Source organism: Molossus molossus, unplaced genomic scaffold (assembly GCF_014108415.1).
Source record: "Molossus molossus isolate mMolMol1 unplaced genomic scaffold, mMolMol1.p scaffold_m16_p_7, whole genome shotgun sequence".
NCBI classification, from domain to species: Eukaryota; Metazoa; Chordata; class Mammalia; order Chiroptera; family Molossidae; genus Molossus; species Molossus molossus.
The window spans coordinates 73,936,325-73,947,789 of NW_023425401.1; the positions used below are offsets into that span (position 1 = coordinate 73,936,325).

General features: G+C 35.7%; 1 pseudogene; it reads left to right on the forward strand.

The window, feature by feature from the left end:
• Positions 1 to 1,860: 1,860 nt before the first annotated feature.
• Positions 1,861 to 2,397, forward strand: LOC118620406 (annotated as a pseudogene).
• Positions 2,398 to 11,465: the final 9,068 nt, after the last annotated feature.

The following is an 11,465-nucleotide window of genomic DNA, read 5'->3' on the forward strand; positions in this document are numbered from 1 at the left end:
CTATCACATTTATTATTTTACAAATAGTGTACTGACCTTGTATCCTTGGGATAAATTGCACTTGGTTAGACATGATGACCTTTATGATCCTTTCCAATTCTGAGATTTCATGAGTCTATGGTGATAGTGATTCTTTCAGCTTGTTGCCATGTAACATAACTACAGTTTTTTCTGCCTTTCACACATAGCATTAGCAATAACTAATATTTTTCCTTATATACCATGACAAATTTATATCATAGTGTCTGTCCTATTTGCAATTAGCATTCTCAAAGTTTCTTACCTTTAAAATGTTTAAATCTATTTTAAAGACGCTGCCAACATTTTATTTTTAAAAGTGGGAAGAAAATTTTTTTGATGAATTATATATCCTAAAATAATAATCCTGATTTCTTTGCTTTTCTTTTTGTTTCATGCTTCATCAAGCATACTCTCCTCAATCCAGTATTGCCTATACTGGTTAAAGAGTGACTCTTTTATTCATCCACTCACTCCTCCTACAAACATTCATTGAATCTATGAGTAGAGCACTCTTGTAAGCTAAGAAAAAATGTCATAAGATTTATAATATTTTTTAAATTAAATTTACTGGGTGACATTGGTTATTAACATTATATGGTTCAAATGTACAATTTTATCATATATCATCTACATATTGCATTGTGTGCTCACCAACCAAAGTCCAGACTCCTTCTATCACCATATGTTAGACCACTTTTACCCTCTTCACCCTCCCCATATCCCTCTTTCCCTCTATTAATCACCCTACTTTTTGTGTCTATTAGCTTGTTTGTTTGCTGCTTTCTATTTATATTCCATATGAGTTAGATCATATGGTTCTTGTCCTTTTCTTCTGATATTTGCTTAGCGTGATACTCTCAAGCTGCATCTATTTGTAGCAAATGGCAGCATTTTATTCTCTTTTATGGTGGAGTAGTATTCCATTATATATATATAACATCTTCTTTAATCTACCATCCATCAAAGGGCACTTAGGTTGTTTTTGTTTCTCAGCTATCATTTAATGTTGCAATGAACATAGTTATACATATATCTTTACAAATAAATATTTCAAATATTTTCAGTAGATATCCAGAAGAGGAATTGCTGGGTTATATGGAACTTCTAATCTTGATTTTTGAGGAACCTCATTGATGTTTTTGATACTGGCTCAAACAATTTACATCCCTACCAGTAGTGTATGAGAGTTCCTTTTTTTCCACATCCTCTTAAACACTTATTATTTCTTGTCTTATTGATAACGCCATTCTAATAGGTATGAGGTGCATTTTGATTTGCATTTCTCTTAAAACGAATGAAACTGAGCATGTTTTTATATATCTGTTGGACATATTTATGTCTTCTTGGGAAAGTGTGTGTTCCGCTCCCATGCATATTTTAATTGGATTGTTTGGGGTTCTTTTGTTGTTGAGTTGTATGAGTTTTTAATATATTTTAGATATTAGCCCTTTACTGGAAATATTATTTACAAATATCTTCTCCCATTTAGTTGATTGTCTTTTCATTTTATTGATTGTTTCTTGTGTAGTGCATAAGATTTTTAGTTTGTTGTAGTTCCATTCATTTATTTTTGTTTTTACTTTCATTGCCTTTGGAGAAAAATTTTAAGAATCCTTTGTGATAGGTTTGAACTCCTAGTGTGGGAACACCAAGCTGAGTGCCCTCGGTGTCCCTCAGATCTGTATCTTGCTTCAATAGTGTTTGGATGGAACAGACCCAGGAACACTCCCTCTTCCAGTCTCTTTTCCAGTCACCACCTTCAGAACCACCTCATCTATCTTCAGCCTCTGAGACCAGCCAACACAATTTTCTGACCTCAACTCCTATTTCCAAACAACCATGAGCTCCCAGATTGGTCAGAATTATTCCACTGAGGTGGAGGCTGCCGTCAACTGCCTGGCCAACCTGCATCTGTGGGCCTCCCATACCTACCTTTCTCTGGGCTTCTATTTCCACCACAATAATGTGGCTCTGGAGGGTGTGGGCCACTTATTCCATGAGTTGGTGGAGAAGCAGCACAAGGGTGCTGAGCATCTCTTAAAGCTGTAAAACCAGCTCAGTGGCTCCATTCTCTTCCAGGATGTGCTGAAGCCTTCCCATGATTAGTGGGACAAAACTCAGAACTCCATGGAAGCAGCCACCGTCTTGGCAAAGAACCTCAACCAAGCCCTTTTGAATCTGCATGCCCTGTGTTCTACCCTTGCAGACCCTCATTTTTGTGACTTCCTGGAGAATCACTTCTTGAAGAAGAAGATGGGCAACCACCTGACTAACTTCTGCAGGATGGCTGGCCCCCAGGCTGGGCTGGGGGAGTATCTCTTTGAAAGGCTCACCCTCAAGCATGGCTAGGAGCCTTTGGAGCCCAGAGGCCTTTGAGGGGCCCCTCTGCATTCACCTGGTGTCTGGCTTTCACTTGAGCTTCTCTCTCCCTGAAACCACTAGCCATTCTTTTAACCACCCTGGAGCCCTCTCCCATGCATTGGACCAAAATGGAAACAGTAAAGCTTTTTGCAGTAAAAAAAAAAATTTCTGAGACCAGTGTCCTTCAGTTTAGTACTTACACTTTTTTCTACGTATTTTGTTTCAGGTTTTACACTTAAGTCTTTGATCCATTCTGAGTTAATTTTTATTTATGGTGTAAAAGAGCCTAGTTTTATTCTTTTGTATGTGGCTTTCCAATTTTCCAAACACTGTTTACTGAAGAGAGTCTTGTTCTCTACTGTATGTCTCTTCTTTGTTGAAAATTAGTTACCCATAGACATGTGGGTTTGCTTCTGAGCTCTCAATTCTGTTTTATTGGTCTGTATGTCTGCTTATCTGCTAATACCATACTGATTATTGTCACTTTGGAGTATAATTTGAAGCCATGGAGTGTGATAACTCCAGCTCTGTTCTTTTTTCCTCAGGATTCTTTTGGCTATTTGGGGTCTTTTGTGGATTTATATAAATCTGATTATTATTATTTTTGGTTCTATTTCTTTGAAAAATGCTATTGAGATTTTTAGAGATTGCATTAAATCTGTAAATTATTTCAGGTAATATGGCCATTTTATCTCTTTTTATACTTCCAATCCATGAAAATAGAATAGCTTTCTATTTCTTTGTGTCTTCTTTAATTTCTTTAAAAAATGCCCTGTCATTTTCAATGTGTATGTCCTTCACATTCTTTGTTAAGTTTTATTCCTAGTTATTATTATTTTTCGCAATTGCATATGAAATTGTTTTTACTTATTTTTCTGAAATTGTATTGTTATTATGTAGGAACACAATTAATATTTGTACTTTGGTTTTCTATCCTGTAACTTTACTGTATTTGTTTATTGTTTCTAATAGTTTTTGGTTGAGTTTTTAGAATTTTCTATATAAAGAATCATGTCATCTGCAAAAATTGACAACTTTACTTCTTCCCAATTTGCATGCCTTTTATTTCTTTAGTGATTACTCTGGCTAGGATTTCCAGTACTATGTTGAATAACAGTGGTGATAATGGGAATCTTTGTCTTGTTCCTGACCTTAGATAAAATGCTTTCAGTTTTTTGCCATTAAACTGAGAATTTGTCATATATGACTTTTATTATGTTGAGGTACTTTCCTTCTGTACTTATTGTATTGAGTGCTTTAACCATAAATAGATATTGTATCTTGTGAAATGCTTTTTTTGCACCTATTGATATGATTGTAAGATTTTTATCTTTATTTTGTTAATGTGGTGTTTATATTGATTTATTTGCATATGTTGAACCATACTTGCACCCTGGAATGAACCCAACTTGGTCATGGTGTATTTTCTTTTTAGTGCATTATTGTATTCAATTTGCCAGTATTTGTTTAAGATTTTTGCATCTGTATCAATCAGAGATAATGTCCTGTAATTTTTGTTTTTTTGTGTGTGTCATTTTTACCATGTTTCAGTATAAGAATAAGGTTGGCCTCATAAAATAAATTAGGGAGTATTGCCTTTTTTCAATGTTTTAGAAGAATTTGAGAAGGTTAGTTATTAAATCTTCTTTGAATGTTTGGTACAATTCACTAGTGAAGCAATATGGTCCTGGACTTTAACTTTTTAGCAGGTTTTTAATGACTGCCTCAATTTTCTTACTGTTCACTGGTCTATTTAGAGTCAATCCAGTTCTTCATGATTCAGTCTTAGAAAGGTTATATATTTGTAACAACTTGCCTGTTTTTTTTTAATTACTAAATTTGGTAGCATATAGCATATCATAGTATTCCTGTATAGTGCTTTGTATTTCTGTGGTGTTCTTTGCAATTTGTTCTGTTAATTGAGTCTTTTTCCTTTTTTCTTGGTGAGTCTAGACCGAGGTTGTCAATTTAAATCTTTTTCGCATTAATTTTTTCTATTGTGATTTTGTTCTCTATTTTTTTTTTTTTTTTTTTAGGTCTGCTCTAATTTTTATCATTTTCTTTCACTCTGCTGACTTTGGGCTTTGTTTATTCTTCTTTCTCTAATCATAAGGTGTAATGTTAGGTTGTTCATTTGCGATTTGTCTTGTTTCTTTGGGTATGCCTTTAGGGCTATAAACTTTCCTCTTATTACTGCTTTTACTGTATCCCGAAAATATTGATAAGTCATATTGCCATACTCATTTGTCTCTAGGTATCTTTTGTTTTTGTTTTTTTAAACTTTTTCTTTTCTTTATTGACTTTAGGGAGAGAGAATAAAGGAGAGGGAGAGAGAGATAGAAACATTGATGAGCGAGAACATCGATTGGCCACCTCCTGCATGCCCCCTACTGGGGATCAGGGTCACAACCTGGGCATGTACCCTGACCGGGAATCAAACCAGTGACCTCTAGTGTGTGGGTTGACACTCAACCAGTGAGCCACTCTGGCTGGGCTAGGTATCTTTTGATCTTTTCTTTTTTAACCCAGTTGTTGTTTAGTTATAAGCTTTTGATTCCCTACATATTTGTAGTTTTTCTCATTTTCTTTTTGTAGTTTATTTCCAATTTCAAAACACTGTGGCCAGGAAATAGGTTGGTATAATTTCAGTTTTCTTTTCTTTTTCTTTTTTCTTAATTTATTTTTGTTATAGATGCTTCTTCTTTTTTCCACATTGACACCCTCCTCCCCATGATTTCAGTTTTCTTAAATTTCTCCAGGCTAATTTTGTGCTCAAACATATAGGCAATTGGTGAGAATGTTCCATGTGCACTAAAGAATATATACTTTGGTGTTCTGGAATAAAGAGCTCTGTAAACATTGATTATGTCCTTTTGGTCTAATGTGTAATTTAAGGATGAAATTTCTTTAATAATTTTCTGTTTGTATGTATGGTCTGTCAGCATGGTATTCAGTTTTCCTACTATAATTTTGTTTTTATGTCATTTTCTCTCTTTAGTTGTTTTAGTAGTTGCTTTATATATGTTGGAGCTTCCAGGTGTTAACATAACAAACATTGAAACCTGTGACTAATTTTTGTGAGTTTATTTGAGCCAAAACTACTGACAATTGCCGGGAGGCAAAAATGTCAACTGATTGAAATAATGCTCCAGAGAATGGCATTTTGCACCTTATTTTATAAATTACAATCAACAGAGAAGACACAAGTAATTTACATGAAATTCACTGTTGATATATTAGAGAGGTGGGAGAAAGCAAATTAGGGAAACCCCTGGGATTGGATGAAAAGTAAATTGATAGACACATACATCTTTTACATAGTTGGGTATGGGATAGTTAACAGTCAACAATTAACTCAATAACAATGAGGGGATTTGTGGTCTCTGTGGAATGGTGCCAATCTTTTGAGGGGTCCAGAAAAAGGAAAATTACTTTGAAATTTCATAGATATGTTGCCATAAATGCAAAAAGACAATAGGCTGAGTTAAGGTAAAGACTGACTTTGTCAGGAAAGATGCCAGCCTAGGACATGACTACCTGCCATAAACTGCTTTTAGTTAAAGAAGTTTTTAATTTCAGACCATGCTTTGTGGTTATTTCTGGTCTTTGAGTTTTCATGGCTGCCCCTCAGGCCTTCCCTGAGCTTGTCAGGTTAGCATGTGACCCCTTTTTGTCCACACAGGTTGGGTGCAGATCTATTGATAAGTGCCATGTCATCTTAATATTTTGCCCTGCTTATCATTATACTATGTCCATTTTTGTCTCTTGTTTCTTTTTATCTTGAAATCTATTTTGTTAGATATAAATATCTTGCAGCTGAAATGTGTCTGCTGCTTTTCCTTGCAGCTAAAATGTGTCTGCTGAAGGTAGAATATAGTTGGGTTTTGTTTTTATTTATTTATTTATTTATTTATTTATTTATTTATTTATTTTTTGCCATCATGCTTTTTTTTTTTTATTAATTTGTTTTTGTTACAGATGTTTCCCATTTTTCCCCCATTGACACCCTCCTTCCCTTCCACCCTGCCCCATCCCCAGCTTTGTAGTCTATGTTCATTGGTCATGCATATAAGCATGTAAGTTCTGTGGTTTACCTCTTCCCCACAACCCCCCTCCTCTGAGGCTTGTCAGTCTATGTCTCTGGGTTAATATTGTTCAGCAGTTTGTTTAGTTTATTATATTCCACAAATAAGTGAGATCATGTGATATTTGTCTTTTTCTGCTTAGCTTGTTTTGCTTAGCATGATACTCTCCAGGTCCTTCCATGCCATCTCAAAGGATAAGAGATCTTTCTTTCTTTTTTAAATTTTTTATTTATTTTTTTATATATTTTACCTTTTTTACCCCATTGGCACCCCCCTCCCCAACCCCGTCCCGTCCCCGGCTTAGTTGTCCATGACCATTGATCATGCATACATGCATATAAGTTCTGTGGTTTATCTCTTCCCACCTCCCCCACACCCTCTTCTGAGGGATGTCAGTCTGTGCCCTACTTCCATTTTTCTGGGTCTACTGTATTCCTCAGACTGTTATGTTCATTATATTCTGTATATAAGTGAGATCATGTGGTATTTGTCTTTTTCTGCTTCCCTTATTTCACTTAGGATAATACTTTCCAGGTCCCTCCATGTCATCTCAAAGGATAAGAGATCTTTCTTTCTTACATCTGCATAGTACTCCATTGTGTATATGTACCACAACTTTTTTATCCATTCATCTACTGATGGACACTTGGGCTGTTTCCAGATCTTAGCTATTGTAAATAGTGCTGCTATGAACATGGGGGTACATGTATTCTTCCTGATTGGTATTTCAGGCTTCTTAGGGTATATTCCTAGAAGTGGGATCACTGGGTCAAATGGAAGTTCATTTTTTTAATTTTTTGAAATAACACCATATTGTTTTCCACAGCGGCTGCACCAGTCTGCATTCCCACCAGCAGTGTATTAGAGTCCCCTTTTCTCCACACCCTCGCCAACACTTGTTGTTTGATGATTTGCTGATGACGGCCATTCTGACAGGTGTGAGGTGATACCTCATTGTTGTTTTAATTTGCATCTCTCTGATGATTAGTGATGTTGAGCATTTCTTCATATGTCTCTTGGCCATTTGTATGTCCTGTTTGGAGAGGTGTCTATTCAGCTCCTCTGCCCATTTTTTAATTGGGTTCTTTGTCTTCCTTTTGTGGAGTTGTATGAGCACTCTATATATATTGGAAATTAACCCCTTATCTGATACATCATTGGCAATGATGTTCTCCCATACAGTGGGTTGCCTTTCCATTTGATGATTGTTTCTTTTGCTGTGCAGAAGCTTTTAGTTTGATGTAGTCCCATGTGTTTATTTTTTCCTTTGTTTCTGTTGCCTTAGGTGATGTATCAGTGAAAATTCTGCTCCGTATGATGTTCGAAATTTTGTTGCCTACATTTTCTTCTGGAATTTTAATGGATTCACGGATCACATTTAAGTCTTTTATCCATTTCGAGTTTATTTTTGTGTATGGTGTAAGTTGATGGTCTAGTTTCATTTTTTTGCATGTAGCTGTCCAATTTTCCCAACACCATTTATTAAAGAGGCTGTCTTTACTCCACTGTATGCTCTTGCCACCTTTGTCAAATATTAATTGAGCATATTGCTTTGGGTCCATTTCTGGGTTCTTTGTTCTGTTCCACTGGTCTATATGCCTGTTCTTGTGCCAGTACCAGGCTGATTTGGTTACAGTCGCTTTGTAGTATAACCTGATATCTGGTATTGTGATCCCACCTACTTTGATCTTCTTTTTCAAGATTGCTGTGGCAATCTGGTATATTTTTGGTTCCATATGACCTTTTGAAGTATTTGTTCTAGGCCTGTGAAGTATATCGTTGGTATTTTGATGGGGATTGCATTGAATCTATAGATTGCTTTGGGTAGTATGGACATTTTAATGATGTTAATTCTTCCAATCCATGAACAGGGTATGTGCTTCCACTTTTTTATATCTTCCTCTATTTCTTTTTCAATGACTTGTAGTTTTCTGCAAATAGGTCCTTTACTTCTTTGGTTAAGTTTATTCCTAGGTGTCTTAATTTTTTTGGTGCGATGGTAAATGGGATTGTTTTTTCAGTTTCTCTTTCTGTGAGTTCATCATTGGTGTACAAGAATGCAGTCGATTTCTTGACGTTTATTTTGTATCCTGCTACTTTGCCAAATTCGTTTATTAAGTCTAGTAGATTTTTGAGGGAGTCTTTAGGGTTTTCTATGTATAATATCATGTCATCTGCAAATAATGACAGTTTCACTCCCTCCTTTCCAATTTGGATCCCTTTTATTTTTTCTTCATGTCTGATTGCTGTTGCTAAGACTTCCAATACAATGTTAAATAAGAGTGGCAAAAGTGGATATCCCTGTCTTGTTCCTGTTCTTAATGGAAATGTTTTTAGTTTTTGTCCATTGAGTATGATGTTGGCTGTAGGTCTTTCATATATGGCCTTTATTATGTCTAGATATGATCCCTCTATTCCCACATTGCTGAGCGTTTTTATCAGAAATGGATGCTGGATTTTGTCGAATGCTCTTTCAGCATCTATTGATATGATCATGTGTTTTTTATTCTTCATTTTGCTTATGTGGTGTATCACGTTTATTGATTTGCGAATATTCTACCAGCCTTGCATCCCTGGAGTGAATCCCACTTGGTCATGGTGAATAATTTTTTTGATGCATTTCTGGATCTGATTTGCTAATATTTTGTTCAGGATTTTGGCGTCTATGTTCATCAGGGATATTGGCCTGTAGTTTTCTTTCTTCGTAGTGTCTTTTTCTGGTTTTGGAATTAAAATTATGCTGGCCTCATAGAATGTGTTTGGAAGTTTTCCTTCTCCTTGAATTTTTTGAAATAGTTTGAGGAGAATGGGTGTTAGTTCTTTTTTGAATGTTCGGTAAAACTCCCCCGTGAAACCATCTGGGCCTGGGCTTTTGTTTGCTGGGAGAGTCTTGAATACCTCTTCAATTTCCTTAGTTGTTATTGGTCTGTTCAAGTTTTCTATCTCTTCCGGGTCCAGTTTTGGGAGTCTGTGTGTTTCTAGAAATTTGTCCATTTCGCTTAGATTGTCGAATTTGTTGCCATATAGTTGTTCATAGTAGTTGTTAACGATCTTTTGTATTTCCGTGGTGTTGGTTGTTACTTCTGTTTCATTTCTGATTTTGTGTATTTGGGTTCTCTCTCTTTGTTTCTTGGTGAGTCTAGCTAAGAGTCCATCAATCTTGTTTATCTTTTCAAAAAACCAGCTCTCTGTTTCATTGATCCTTTGAATTATTTTTTTGGTCTCTATGTCATTTATTTCTGCTCTGATTTTTACTATTTCCTTCCTTGTACTTGCTCTGGGGTTTTCTTTTTGTTTGCTTTCTAATTCTTTAAGTTGTGAGGTTAGACAGTCAATTAGAAATTTTTCTTGTTTTTTGAGGTAGGCCTGTAGTGCTACGAACTTCCCTCTCAGTACTGCTTTTGCTGCATCCCATAGATTTTGTGTTGTTGTGTGTTCATTTTCATTGGTTTCCACGAAGTTTTTAATTTCTTCCTTGATCTCCTCGGTGACCCATTCATTGTTTAATAACATTCTATTTAGCCTCCATGTGTTGAAATGTCTTTACATGTTCTTGTTGCAATTGATTTCTAGTTTCATGTCATTGTGATCTGAGAAGATGCTTGATATATTTCAATCTTCTTGAACTTGTAGACATTTTGTTTGTGTCCTATCATGTGGTCTATCTTTGAGAATGTCCCATGTGCACTTGAGAAGAATGTGTATTCTGTAGTTTTGGGGTGTAATTCTCTGTAGATATCTATTAAATTCATTTGGTCTAGTGCTTCATTTAGAGTCTCTGTTTCCTTGCTAATTTTTTGCCTAGAGGATCTATCCAGTGCTGTCAACGGGGTGTTGAAGTCCCCTGCTATGATTGTATTGTTGTCGATTTCTCCTTGGAAGGCCTCCAGAAGATTTTATATATATTTTGGTGCTCCTATATTGGGTGCATATATGTTTATCAAGGTAAATATCTTCCTGTTGGATAGATCCTTTCAATATTATGTAGTGGCCATCTTTGTCTCTAGTTATGGTCTTCGTTTTGAAATCTATTTGATCAGATATGAGAATTGCTACCCCAGCTTTTTTTTCCTTTCCATTTGCTTGGAAAATTTTTTTCCATCCCTTCACTTTCAACCTATGTGAGTCTTTTGTTGTGAGGTGGGTGTCTTGTAAACAACATATAGATGAGTCATGCTTTCTTATCCAAGCAGCTACTCTGTGTTTTTTTATGGGAGCATTCAATCCATTTACATTTAAGGTGATTGTTGATATGTACTTATTTATTGCCATTTTTGTTTAGTGTGGTTCCATTTTTCTTCCCATTTCTACTGCTAATTACAGCAGTCCTTTTAACATTTCTTGCAGTGCTGGTTTGGTGCTAATGTATTCCCTTAGCCTTTTTTTGTCTGGGAAGCTGTTTATTTGACCTTCTATTTTGAATGATAGCCTAGCTGGGTAGTGTAGTCTTGGATTCAGATTTTTGTTTTTCATGACTTTGATTACTTCTTGCCATTCCCTTCTGGCCTGTAGTGTTTCTTGTGAGAAGTCAGCTGAGAGCCTTATGGGGTTTCCTTTGTAGGTAACCTGTTGCTTATCTCTTGCTGCTTTTAGGATTCTCTCTTTGTCTTTAATTTTTGGCATTTTAATTACTATGTGCCTTGGTGTGGGCCTGTTTGGGTTCTTCTTATTTGGGACTCTCTGTGCTTCTTGAACTTGAATGCCTAGTTCCTTCACCAAATTAGGGAAGTTTTCTGTCACTATTTTTTTGAATATATTCTCTATCCCTTGCTCATTTTCTTCTTCGGGGACTCCTATGATGCGAATATTATTACATTTCCAGTTGTCCCACAGTTCTCTTAAGCTGTCTTCCTGTTTTTTAATAGTTTTTTCCTTTTGTTTTTCTGATGGGTTGATTTTTTCTACCCTGTCTTCTAATTCACTGATCCGGTCCTCAGCTTCCTCTACTCTGCTTTTTAAACCTTCCAATGTGTTTTTCATTTCTGATATGTCATTTTT